At 39.5% G+C, this 14802-nt stretch overlaps 1 pseudogene; it reads left to right on the top strand.

Annotated features, from left to right (window-relative positions):
- LOC102395415 overlaps positions 1-11882 on the top strand; it is a 38683-nt pseudogene extending 26801 nt beyond the window's left edge.
- The last annotated feature ends 2920 nt before the right edge of the window (positions 11883-14802 follow it).

The following is a 14802-nucleotide window of genomic DNA, read 5'->3' as shown; positions in this document are numbered from 1 at the left end:
AAGATGCTAAAGCTGAAACTCCAGTACTTTGGCCACCTCATGCAAAGAGTTGACTCATTGGAAAAGACTCTGATTCTGGGAAGGATTGGGGGCAGGAGGAGAAGGGGACAACAGAGGATGAGATGGCTGGATGGCATTGCTGACTCGATGGATGTGAGTCTCAGTGAACTCTGGAAGTTGGTGATGGACAGGGAGGCCTGGCGTGCTGCGATTCATGGGGTCACAGAGTTGGACACAACTGAGCGACTAATCTAATCTGATGAAGACCTAGAAGACCTCCTAGAACTAACACCAAAAAAAAAATGATGTTCTATTCATCATTGGAGATTGGAATGCAAAAGTAGGAAATTAATAGATACCTGGAGTAACAGGCAAGTTTGGCCTTGGAGGGACTTCCCTGATATTTCAGTTGGCAAGGAATCTGCCTTCAGTGCAGGAGACCTGGGTTCGATTCCTGGGTTCGGAAGATCCCTTGGAGAAGGGAAAGGCTACCCACTCTTATATTCTGGTTTGGAGAATTCCATGGACTTTATAGGCCATGGGGTTGCAAAGAGTCAGATACGACTGAGCAACTTTGGTTTTGACCTTGGAGAACAAAATGAAGCAGGGAAAGGCTGACTGAATTCTTCCAAGAGAATGCACTGATTACAGCTAACATCATTTTTCAATAATGCAAGAGACGACTTTACACATGGACATCACCAAATGGTCATTACTGAAATCAAATTGATTACATTATTTCTAGTCAAAGATGGAAAGTTTGTTTATAGTCAGCAAAAATAAGACCTGAAGCTGACTGTGGCTCAGATCATCAGCTTCTCACAGCAAAATTCAGGCTTAAACTAACGAAAACAGTGAAAACCACTAAGCCAGCAAGATACGACTGGAATCAAATCCTCTATGAATATGCAGTGGAGGAAACAAATAGATTCAAGGGATTAGATCTAGTAAACAGGGCACCAGAAGAACTATTGACAGAGACCCATACTATTGTACAGGAGGCAGTGAACAAAACCATCCCAGAGAAAATGAAAAGCAAAATGGCAAAGCGGTTATCTGAGGAGGCTTTACAAATAGCTGAAGAAAGAAAAGCAGCAAAAAGCAAGGGGGAAAGGGAAAGGCACATCCGACTAAATTCAGAGTTTCAAAGAATAGCAAGGAGAGACAAGAAGGCTTTCTTCAATAAACAGCGCATAAAACTAGAAGAAAACAGCAAAAGAGGAAAGACTATAGACATCTCTTCAGAAAAAAATGGAAATATCAAGGAAATATTTCACCAAAAGCTGGGCACAATAAAGGACAAAAATGATAGTGACCTAGTAGATGCCAAAGAGATCAGAAAGAGATGTAATACATGGAAAAAATACATGGAAGAACTGTACAAAAAAGATCTTAATGAGCCAGATTACTATGATGGAGTTGTCAGCCACCCAGAACCAGACATTCCGGAGTGTTAAGTCAAGTGGGTCTTAGGAAACTCTGCTGTTTATAAAGCTAGTGGATGCAATAGAATTCTGGTAGAGTTACTAAGAACTCTAAGGGATGATGCCATCAAGGTGTTGTATTCACTATGTCAGCAAATCTGGAAGACTCAGCAGTGGTCACAGGACTGGAAAAGGTCAATCATCACCCCAATTCCCAAGAAAGGTAATACTAAAGAATGTTCTAGTCATCAGATAATTTCACTTATCTCCTATGCTATTAAGCTCATACTTAAAATCCTGCATGCTGGGCTTCAGTGTTATGTGAACCAAGAACTTCCAGATGTCCAAGCTGTGTTTAGAAAAAGCAGAGGAACCAGAGAGCAAATTGTCAACATTCTCTGGATCACAGAGAAAGCTAAAGAATTGCAGAAAAAACATATACCTCTATTTCATTGACTACAATAAAGCCTTTGTGTGGATCATAACAAACTGTGGAAAGCTCTTGAACAGATGGGAATACCAGACCATCTTACCTGTTTCCTGAGAAACCTGTATGTGGGTCAAGAAGCATCTTTTAGAAACCTGTATGGAAAAACTGATTGATTCAAGATTGAAAAAGGAGTATAACAGGGATGTCTGCTGTCACTCTGCTTGATTAACCTATATGCTGAGCACATTATGAGAAATGCCAGGCTGGATGAATTATAAGTGGGAATAAAGATAGACAGTAGAAACATCAACAACCTCAGATATGTGGATAATGCCACTGTAATGGCAGGAAAAGAGGAGGAACTAAAAGGGATTCTTGATGAAGGTGAAGGAGAAAAGTGAAAGAGCTAGCTTAAAACTAAATATCAAAAAATATGAAAAACTAAGATCATGGCTTCTGGCTCCATTACTTCATGGCAAAAAGAGGGGGAGAAGGTAGAAGTAGTGGCACATATACCCTTCTTGGACTCCAAAATCACTGCAAATGGTGACTGCAGCCATGAACTCAGAAGATGGTTACTTCTTGACAGGAAACTTATTACAAACTTAGATAGTGTGTTGAAAAGTGGAGACATTACTCTGCCAACAAAGGTCCATATAGTCAAGGCTATAGTCTTCCCATTGGTCATATACCATTGTGAGAGATGAACCATAAAGAAGGCAGGGCACAAAAGAATTAATGCCTTTGAATTGTGGTGCTGAAGACGCCTGAAAATCATTTGGGCAGCAAGGAGATTAAACCAGTAAATCTTAAAGGAAATAGATCCTGAATACGCATTGCAAGGACTGATGCTTAAGCTGAAGTTCCAGTATTTTGGTCACTTGATGTGAATAGATAACTCATTGGAAAAGCCCTTGATAATGGGAAAGATTAAAGACAGAAGGAGAAGAGGGCATCAGAGGATGAAATGGCTGGATGGCATCACTGATGCAATGGACATGAGCTTGGGCAAACTTCAGTAGATGGTGAGGAACTGCGAGGCCTGGCATATTACAGACCTTAGGGTTGCAAAGAGTCAGACATGACTGGATGACTAAACAACAGCAACAACTATACCATAGGATTTTGTTGTATATCCTTCCTATATGTAACAGTAAAATCTTTATTGATAGTCAAATGATAATTTGTGTTGCTTATTCCTGAAGTAATTAGAATAATAGATTATTTTTACAGCAATATTACAAATGAAGCAGGATTTCTTAATTTTCCTTCTAGTTAATTTTTCCTTAAATTAATTAAGAGTTTTGATTGATTTCTTGATAGAGAAGAGGTGGATTGTGATAACCACACAGATCACTACCATTTAAAACAGAATTTCTGACTTTAGGCTAAAAGTTCCTTTGAAATGACACGTTCCCAAAATGATTTCTATTGCGCTCGGCTACCTTCACCTAAGGCTTCCTCAGTGGTTCAGCAGTAAATAATTTGCCTCCAGTGCAGGAGCTACACGAGATGCTTGTTTGACCCCTGGGCCAGGAAGATCCCCTGGAGGATGGTGTGAGAATCCACTCCAGTATTCTTGCCTGGAAAATCCCATGGACATAGGAGCCTGGTGGGATACAGTCCATAGGGTCAGAAAGAGTAGGATATGCCTGAAGTTACTTAGCAAGCACATTTACCTGAAAGTTATGATACTGCCATTGAAAACTGCTGCATTGAATGGTGGGTTAAGTGAGAGCAGGTAAGTTGGAGAAAGTACTAAAAAAAGTGAGGGACACAGTCCCCTCACTAGTCATTCATACACTTTGTAAGGTAAGTGGAAATACAGAAACATAGCACACCTTGAATGACAGGTGCTGTAACAAAAGTAATATCAATGACAATAAAGCACAGAGAAGGGAGTGGTTAACTGTTTGCACAGTCAAAAATAAAGAGAGGTCCAGGCAATGAAATAAGCAAGGACAGGAATGAAAGAGCATGGATGTTTAGGGAAATGAAAAGCCCACTTTGCCTGGAGCATCAACTGAAGATCCAAATAAAAATGAAGAAACTTATGCAATGTGTAAAAATGAATTCAAAGTGAATCACAAATGGATGCATATAATTCTAACTTTACTGATATAATCAATATTATTGGTGGAATTAATAGATAATATAAGAATTAAAGGATAACCAGAACTAACAGATAGCATAAATAACTCCTATAAATAACATGCAAACCAAAAACCACCTAGTTAGTAAAAGGAACAATACATATTAAGGTAATTCTCAAAAGAGGAAGCCAAAATAATCAAAAAACGTATCATAAGAAGTTTAATTTCACTACTCACAGAGAAAATAACAATGACATTGACTATAGATTCAGACTGGTAGAAATATGAATGCCTAATAACACCTGCAGTACTTGGAAGCAATCTCAAAAATGACAGAATGATCTCTGTTCATTTCCAAGGCAAGCCATTCAATATCACGGTAATCCAAGTGTCTGCCAGACCAGTTACACTGAAGAAGGTGAAGTTGAACTCTTCTTTGAAGACCTACAAGACATTTTAGAACTAACACCACGCAAAAAAAGATGTCTTTTTCATTATAGAGGACTGGAATGCAAAAGTAGGAAGTCAAGAAACACCTGGAGTAACAGGGAAATTTGGCCTTGGAGTACAGAATAAAGCAGGGCAAAAGCTAATAGAGTTTTGTCAAGAGAACACACTGGTCATAGCAAACACCGTCTTCCAACAACACAAGAGAAGACTCTACATATGGACATCACCAGATGGCCAACACTGAAATCAGATTGATTATATTCTTTGCAGCCAAAGATGGAGAAGCTCTGTACAGAGAGAAAAAAAAAAAAAAAGACTGGGAGCTGACTGTGCCTCAGATCATGAAATCGTTATTGCCAAGTCCAGACTTAAATTGAAGAAAGTGGGGGAAATGACTAGACCATTCAGGTATGACCTACAGCAAATTCCTTATGATTATACAGTGGAAGTGAGAAATTGATTTAAGGGACTAGATTTGATAGACAGAGTGCCTGTGAACTATGGTTGGAGGTTCGTGACATTGTACAGGTGACAGGGATTAAGAAAACACCAAGGAAAAGAAATGTAAAACAGCAAATTGACTGACTGAGGAGGCCTTAAAAATAGCTGTGAAAAGAAGAGAAGCGAAAAGCAAAGGAGAAATGGAAAGATATAAGCATCTGAGTGCAGAGTTCCAAAGAATAGTAAGGAGAGATAAGAAAGCCTTCCATAGTGATCAATGCAAAGAAATAGAGGAAAACAATAGAATGGGAAAGACTAGAGATCTCTTCAAAAAAAAAAAAAAAAAAATAGAGAGATACCAAGGAAACGTGTCATGCAAAGATGGGCTCAATAAAGGACAGAAATGATATGGACCTAATAGAAGCAGAAGATATTAAGAAGAGGTGGCAGGAATACACAGAAGAACTGTACAAAAAAGATTTTCATGACCCAGATAATCATGATAGTGTGATCGCTCACCTAGAGCCAGACATCCTGGAATGTTAAGTCAAGTGGGCCAGAGGAAGCATCACTATGATCAAAGCTAGTGGAGGTGATGGAATTCCAGTTGAGCTATTTCAAATCATAAAAGATGATGTTGTGAAAGTGCTGCACACAATATGTCAGCAATGGAAAACTCAGCAATGGGCACAGGACTGGAAAAGGTCAGTTTTCAATCCAATCCCAAAGAAAGGCAATGCCAAAGAATACTCAAACTATCACACAAGTGCACTCATCTCACACCCTAGTAAAGAAATGCTCAAAATTCTCCAAGCCAAGCTTACAGCAACACAGGAATTGTGAACTTCCAGATATTATTCAAGCTGGTTTTAGAAAAGGCAGAGGAACCAGAGATTGCCAATATCTGTTGGGTCATTGAAAAAGGAAGAGAATTCCAGAAAAACTTCTATTTCTGGTTTATTGACTATGCCAAAGACTGACTGTGTGGATCACAATAAGCTGTTCAAAATTCTGAAAGAGATGGGAATACCAGACCACCTGACCTGCCTCTTGAGAAATCTGTATGCAGGTCAGAAAGCAAGAATTAGAGCTGGACATGGAACAAGAGACTTGTTCCAAATAGGAAAAAGAGTATGTCAAGAATGTATATTGTCACCCTGCTTATTTAACTTATATGCAGAGTACATCATAAGAAACTCTGGGGTGGAAGAAGCACAAGCTGGAATCAAGATTGCCAGGAGAAATATCAATAACCTCAGATATGCAGATGACACCACCCTTAGGGCAGAAAGTGAAGAAGAATTAAAGAGCCTCTTGATGAAAGTGAAAGAGGAGAGTGAAAAAGTTGGCTTAAAGCTCAACATTCAGAAAACGAAGATCATGGCATCCAGCCCCATCACTTCATGGCAAATTGATGGGGAAACAGTGGAAACAGTGGCTGACTTTATTTCGGGGGCTCCAAAATCACTGCAGATGGTGATTGAAGCCATGAAATTAAAAGACACTTACTCTTTGGAAGGAAAGTTTTGACCAACCTAGTTCAGTCCAGTTCAGTTCAGTCACTGAGTCGTGTCCGACTCTTTGAGATCCCATGAATTGCAGTACACCAGGCCTCCCTGTCCATCACCAACTCCCAGAGTTCACCCAGACTCACATTCATCGAGTCAGAGATGCCATCCAACCATCTCATCCTCTGTCATCCCCTTCTCCTCCTGCCCCCAATCCCTCCCAGCATCAGAGTCTTTTCCAATGAGTCAACTCTTCACATGACATGGCCAAAGTACTGGAGTTTCAGCTTTAGCATCATTCCTTCCAAAGAAATCCCAGGGCTGATCTCCTTCAGAATGGCCTGGTTTTATCTCCGTGCAGTCCAAGGGACACTCAAGAGTCTTCTCCAACACCACAGTTCAAAAGAATCAATTCTTCAGTGCTCAGCCTTCTTCACAGCCCAACTCTCACATCCATACATGACCTCTGGAAAAACCATAGCCTTGACAAGATGGACCTTTGTTGGCAAAGTCATGTCTCTGCTTTTTAATATGCTATCTAGATTGGTCATAACTTTTTTTCCAAGGAGTGTTTTTTAATTTCATGGCTGCAGTCACCATCTGCAGTGATTTTGGAGCCCCCAATGATAAAGTTTGACACTGTTTCCACTGTTTCCCCATCTCTTTCCCATGAAGTGATGGGATCAGATGTCATGATCTTCCTAGACAGCATACTAAAAAGCAGAGACATTACTTTGCCAACAAAGGTCCATCTAGTCAAGGCTATGGTTTTTCCAGTGGTCATGTATGGATGTGAGAGTTGGACTATAAAGAAAACTGACTGCCGAAGAATTGATGCTTTTGAACTATGGTGTTGGAGAAGACTCTTGAGAGTTCCTTGGACTGCAAGGAGATCCAACCTGTCCATTCTAAAGGAGATCAGCCTTGGGTGTTCATTGGAAGGACTGATGTTGAAGCTGAAACTCTAGTACTTTGGCCATCTGATGCAAAGAGATGATTCCTTTGAAAAGACCCTGATGCTGGGAAAGATTGAGGGCAGGAGGAGAAGGGGACGACAGAGGATGAGATGGTTGGATGGCATCACTGACTCAGTGGACATGGGTTTGGGTGGACTCTGGGAGTTGGTGATGGTCAGGGAGGCCTGGTGTGCTGTGCTTCATGGGGTCACAAAGTGTCCGTCATGACTGAGCAACTGAACTGAACCAAATTGATGATGAATATTTAAAAACATGAATGAAAATGATCTGCGCTTTTAGAAAATAAATGATGGAAAGAGTGATTTGTAGAAATGGGGTATAAAGGAGGCTAAAGCTATTGCACCAAATTAATTATAAAATTCCTATAAAATACTCAAATGAAACGTTAGTATTTGCTGAATATTGACAGCAGCAGGATTCATAACTTTTTAAATTAATTTTTTGAGATATTTTCATACTGTAAAATATAAAAGCAGGTATAAAAGAAAAATGTTCCCCAAGATGGGGAACACATGTATACCTGTGGCGGATTCATTTTGATATTTGGCAAAACTAATACAGTTATGTAAAGTTTAAAAATAAAATAAAATTTAAAAAAAAAAGAAAAGAAAAGAAAAATGAAAGTGAAAGCTCTGGGTTGACTTCTAACTCTGGTAATAACTTTAATAGAATTTTAGGCATGGGGCTAGAGGAACAGTATATTTGAGCAATAATATATTTAAGCATTTTCAAATTTAAATGATCATAACTAAGCCTGGTATGAATATAATATTTGATGTACCAGGAAGTACACTCAGCACCTTACATATATTATCTCATTTATCTCATAGCAATCATCATGAAGAATGAGGCAGTTTCTACTATAATTCTCTTCTATACAACTGGAAAAGCGGAAAAATACTTAAGCTAAAAACATTAAGTATTTTGTCCAGGATCATATTATCTAGTGGTGGGCCAAACTGGGATGCAATAAACCCAGTGAGTAAAACACCATAGAATGTAGTCTGAACCACCAGAACAACCTCTATAGACCTTAATAAGGAAAAAATTTCTCTGTGTACATCAGAAAACTCCTGCCTGTTACTTAATATGCACCTCAATATCTCAATTTTACTGATAAAGTAAATAAGCCTAACTTTCAATAGAGTTTTTATGATAAACTTAAATGTACAAATACTTGTGAATATAAAATATCTAGTGTCAACTGAAAAAAAACACATACTGTAAGACCTGTGAGTTTAAATTTTAATCAGGGTCTTACTGCGGACTACAGCCTGGAAAACAGCTTCTCAGATAGCTCTGAAGACCTGCTCCAAACAGATAGGAAGGGAAGGATATATATGCTTCCCTCCCTACCTGTTAGGATCAAAATTCTCCAAGCCAGGCTTCAGCAATATGTGAACTGTGAACATCCTGATTTTCAAGCTGGTTTTAGAAAAGGCAGAGGAACCAGACATCAAATTGCCAACATCCGCTGGATCATGGAAAAAGCAAGAGAGTTCCAGAAAAACATCTCTTTCTGCTTTATTGACTATGCCAAAGCCTTTGACTGTGTGGATCACAATAAACTGTGGAACATTCTGAAAGAGATAGGAATACCAGACCACCTGATCTGCTTCTTGTGAAATTTGTATGCAGGTCAGGAAGCAACAGTTAGAACTGGACATGGAACAACAGACTGGTTCAAAATAAGAAAAGGAGTACATCAAGGCTGTATATTGTCACCCTGTTTATTTAACTTATATGCAGAGTACATCATGAGAAACGCTGGACTGGAAGAAACACAAGCTGGAATCAAGATTGCCGGGAGAAATATCAATAACCTCAGATATGCAGATGACACCACCCTTATGGCAGAAAGTGAAGAGGAACTAAAAAGCCTCTTAATGAAAGTGAAAGTGGAGAGTGAAAAAGTTGGCTTAAAGCTCAACATTCAGAAAATGAAGATCATGGCATCCGGTCCCATCACTTCATGGGAAATAGATGGGGAAACAGTGGAAACAGTGTCAGACTTTATTTTTCTGGGCTCCAAAATCACTGCAGATGGTGACTGCAGCCATGAAATTAAAACACGCTTACCCCTTGAAAGGAAAGTTATGACCAACCTAGATAGCATATTCAAAAGCAGAGACATGACTTTGCCAACAAAGGTCCATCTAGTCAAGGCTATGGTTTTTCCTGTGGTCATGTATGGATGTGAGAGTTGGACTGTGAAGAAGGCTGAGCGCCGAAGAATTGAAGCTTTGGAACTGTGGTATTGGAGAAGACTCTTGAGAGACCCTTGGGCTGCAAGGAGATCCAACCAGTCCATTCTGAAGGAGATCAGCCCTGGGATTTCTTTGGAAGGAATGATGCTAAAGCTGAAACTCCAGTACTTTGGCCACCTCATGCAAAGAGTTGACACATTGGAAAAGACTCTGATGCTGGGAGGGATTGGGGGCAAGAGGAGTAGGGGACAACAGAGGATGAGATGGCTGGATGGCATCACTTACTTGATTGGCATGAGTCTGAGTGAACTCCAGGAGTTTGTGATGGACAGGGAGGTCTGGCATGCTGCCATTCATGGGCTCGTAAAGAATCGGACAGGACTTAATGACTGATCTGATCTGATCTGATATGATTTCTGGCTAGGGAATATGTACACTCAAGCACACATTTTGTTAAAATATCACTGCTAGTCACAAATAACAGATATCCCAGTTAATGATTTTGATGCTTTTCTGAATATATGAAGTTATAAGAATCTGCGTTTATTAAAAGTCTTCCTAAAATAGACATCAAACTTGGTAAGAGGCTTGTTTTTCCAAAGCACAGAATGCCTCGTCCAGTTTTCCTCCAAAACCCTTCCAGGGTGCACTGTCAGTCATCGACTGAAGGGGCTAGTGACTTAACCTTATAGGATAGTGAGGAAAATCCTTTGTTTTATGCTGGCAACATCTCTTCCCACAATGGTCAAGCTTTCTTTCACTCCCTGTCCTCCTGCTCTTCCTTTATCAAGTATTCTCCATAAGAAAGACTTATAAGAAAAATGCTGTTGTTTTGTGCTTATCAACAGTGATGCTATGGCTAGAAACATGTGGGTGCATTCATCTGAGCCCAAAAATCTCCCCACAGATAACTCTCCTTTCAAAATTCGTGCTGTGGCTGGACTAGCCCTTGTGATTCTTATTATGACTGCAAGGTGCCCTTAGTCATAACCATAAGGAAACTTTGAAAAACAAAGTTTATTACACACACTTCCCGGAGGGTACACCTGGTACCTCAGAGTGAGGTGGGGAAGAGTAGTGAGGTGGGGTGGTTAGCAAGTGGGGGAGATGGAGGTTTGGGGAGGTGGGGAAGCAGGTCTGGGCTTCTGATTTTATTTGGTCGAGGGTGGGGGCCTAAGGTTTCACAGGTTCCATTGCTTATTGGTAATTGAATGCTTAAGAGTGGTTAAGTGCCAGACGGGAAAAGCAAGTGATCAAAACATCTATTATGAAGTCAACCAGTTACCAGATATCTCTAAAACAAAGGAAGGGGGTGGACCCTATGGGGCTAGGGAGTAGGATGTCCCCTCCCACAGACTCTCACCAAGTCCTGTTTCCAGGTGAAGCTGCAGAGGATGGATAGTGTGCTGGACCAGCTCAAACAGTTGATTGCAGTGGAGGCCGACACAGGCAATTTCCACCCTATTGACCAGTACGAGCCCCAGAATGCCAACACCAATGCATCCTTGATCCTGGCCATGGCACAGACACCCACCTATCAGGAACCGGTGGAGGACATCATAGCCTATGCAGGAGTCTGGGTGGGTCACAAGAGGAACAAATTATAAATGCTCTTGTTAAACTTTGTTTGCTATTTGGAGCAGAAATATTGAAGAAAATTCCAGGCTGGGAATTCATGGAAGTGGATGCAAGGCTCTCTTTCAATAAGAATGCCATATTGGCCCTGCCCAGCACCTCATCAAGAGATACAAAGAAGCCAGGATCATCAAGGACTGGATTCTTATAAAGCTGTCATCCACCTGAAAAGAAATTCAGTCTGGAAAGAAGCTAGAAGAGGAGCATGGCATGCACTACAGTATAACCCTACTCTTATCCTTTGCTCAGGTGATGGGCTATGCAGAAACAGGTGAACTCATGTCCCCATTCCGGGGTTTTATTCTCAACCAGCATGTGGCCAACACATACAAGAATTTGTAGGAATCCCTGGAGGACTCACTAGTAAAGAGTGTCAACAAGATCTGCAACTATTACAAGAAACTCCACTGTAAGACAATCATCATGGGTGCCTCCTTCCACAGCACTGCTATATCAGGGCCCTGGAAGCCTGGTGCTGTTTTCTTGCCACCTCAACCCAGGTCAAAGACCACAGCACGATGGTGCCTGCACTGTTCGCCAAGGCGGTCCAGCTCTGGAGAAGTTCCACCTGGATGAAAAATTAATCTGCTGACTGAACAAGGAGGACCACATGGCCATGGAGAAGCTGTCCAATGGGATCTGTAGGCTTGCTGCAGAGACTTTGAAGCTGAATCAGATGCTGATGAAGGAATGTTCAGCATGGAGAATGGAAAATAGAACAACTCCTGAAGCTGGACCACAAAATCTGCACTATCTTTGAATTGGGGCCTAGTTGCACATGTTTTGCAATGAATCTTGGATTCTTTACTACTTGGAATGGGGAGGAACCATAGATACTTGATTATATATACTTGATTATATGTAAAACTTTTTTTTTTTTTTTTCGTTAAGTAGATAACCAGTTGGAGTTTGATGTGTGATGCAGGGCATCCAAAGCTGGTGCTCTGTGGCAACCTGGAGGGATGGGGCAGGGAGGGATGTGGGAGGGGGTTCAGGGTGGAGGGGACATATGCTTGCCTATGACTGATTCATACTGATGTATGGCAAGAACCATCACAATATTGTTAAGTAATAATCTCCAAAGTAAAATAAATTAGAAAACAACAAAAATAAACAAAAAGTGTAGAAAAGATCCTCCCCTAAAAGCCATCAGAGAGTGTAGGTCTTTTGAACATGAGCTGCCCATTCTTCTTGCTTGGTGCCCTGCAATAAATGCTGTATTTTCCTTCACTGCAAACTGGTATCAATAGATTGGCTTTGCTGTACATCAGGTGAGCACATCCAAGTTTGGTTTGGTAACTTTGGTTATTCCAGCCAAAGTAGAACCAGTGAAGATAGTTCTATAAAATATTCAAAGTTGGAAGACTTGATAGAAGGAAGCTATTACTTTACACATAGGAGTCTTTTATGTTATATTCTATATGTAGAACACTTCAGACAAACATAACAGAAAAAAAAGTAGCCTAATTTCAGCTAAAACTGCTCTTCCAAATGCTAATTTTTGAAAACTTCTGTTGATATAATTTATTTACACTTTGAAACCAAATTTATTCTAACAAAAAATCTTGCTTTTTTATAGTTAATTCCATTACGGAGGATGAGCAATGATAATTTTTATAATAACTAAAAATAAGATATTTCTCTTAAGAGGAAAAAAATGTCCAAAGTGACCCAGGTGGAACTGTTTCCAAATTGGAGACATGTCTTTAAGTGATACAAACTGACAGTTTCTCACTTTGGAAATTCTGTCCTATGTTTTGAGTTTTCCTGAACCATCACCTTCCCTTTCTTGTCATAAGTAAAACCACACAGCAAGTCACATACTGAAATAAGCAGAAAATTTCTGAAAACAAGAGCCAATACCACTAGGAGAGATCTGGGTTGGCAGGTAAAAAAAAGCCAGTCAGTCCGAGCTTTCTTTTTTGTCTTTGGATAATAGAAAATGCTCAGATTTTTTTCATACCTATATCTCAAAAAATATTTAACTTTAAATTTTTGTAAGTTTTTATTAAATTTAGTGTTTTAAAAATCATGATATTCTCTATACTGTAGAGCTCTTTCAAAGCTCATTCCCCCACAGCAGTTGAATCTCTTGAGAAAAGATAGCATGTAAATGTCCACCACAACAGACCTACCTGGACGAGTAAAACATCTCCTGTCCACTATCTAATTAATATCTGAGATGATGATGTGGTGAACACCCTACTCAACACTGATAGCAATTCAGGGAATCTTTTAATCCACTCTGTTTATTGTCTTTGAGGCTGCCCCAGTGGCACTAGTGGTAAAGAACCTGCCTGCATTGACAGGAGACATAAGAGACTTCTGTTCAATCCCTGGGTCTGGAAGATCCCCTGAAGGAGGGCTTGGCAATCTCCTCAGTATTCTTGCCTGGAGAATCCCATGGACAGAGGAGCCTAGTGAGCTACAGTCTGTGAGATTGCAAAGGGTTGGACACAACTGAAGAGACTTAACACACACACACACACACACTTATTGTCTTTACTCTCCTTTACTGTCTTTACTTTCAACACTTTGAAAGGCACAGTGAAAATACTGACATTGGACTAAAAATATGAGTGAATGTAAGAGTAAGGAGAGGGTAAAAGAGCAATCTTAGATTTCTGTCTAGAAAGGAAAAATATACATAATACTTAAACTTGTATATTTTATAACATGATCATAAATTTTAGAAGAGTAAATTTTCAAGAACTAAATACTTGGTGAGACCACAATCTATCTAACCTCCAGAATACTTAGCTCAGTTTGGATGCTATATTGCAAAGAACATTGTTACTCTGCCTTTAGTTTGTGATCATTTAAAATATAAGCACAACTATTGATAATTTCTATAATTTTTACTAGAGGCATATTAACTGCAAGGGACATTCTGATTTAGATATAGTATCCAATTTCTTATTGAATCTTGGTAAGTTATTTGCCTTCATAAAATATTATGGCAGGGTTCCAAGGGTTAATTATGAGTTGCATAAAAGGTACTTCCTTCAACTCATTTTAATTTATTGCTTTCTGCTAAGCATTGCCCAGGAACTTGGCTCATTGAAGTTGCAAAGAAGAGTTACTTTTACTTTGCCCCCTTCCCATTCTATTTAGATCTGATATATATAGTCAACAACATCTAATTTCACAGCTCAGTTGTTCAGTCCTTGAGAAAATGACATTTCTTCAAAATTAGATGGTAAAAATGAGTTAGAGAACCTGTACTAAAAAAAATTCATAGTTTTAAAAGTGATATTTATGTAAGATATATTTATGAATTCCATCAATTTATTGAAAGTATACTATTAAATTCTCTCTAAACTCTGCAAGAGGGAATAACTTATAGATGCATATTTCTAATAATATAATACCAACATATTATTTCAATTATGCACTCAAAGCATAGAAATGGATGGTTATGATATATGGGATAATAGATGATCAAGTGACTATACACTGTAATTCAGAAGATGGCCACAGCACTTGAGTAGTTTATGAACTGTGGCAGCGAGAATCCCCAAATGCCTTCATGCTTTCAGGGGGAAGCCATTACTGTTATAAAAATGGAAACATTTATTTAAATTTTAACAAATTTCAATGCCATGCCTTAAAACTCAATACTCACATTTTAGAATCT

The sequence above is a fragment of the Bubalus bubalis genome, chromosome 13 (assembly GCF_019923935.1).
Source record: "Bubalus bubalis isolate 160015118507 breed Murrah chromosome 13, NDDB_SH_1, whole genome shotgun sequence".
NCBI classification, from domain to species: domain Eukaryota; kingdom Metazoa; phylum Chordata; class Mammalia; order Artiodactyla; family Bovidae; genus Bubalus; species Bubalus bubalis.
The sequence above is the reverse complement of the archived record's forward strand: the minus strand, read 5'-3'. Positions and strand labels throughout refer to the sequence as shown.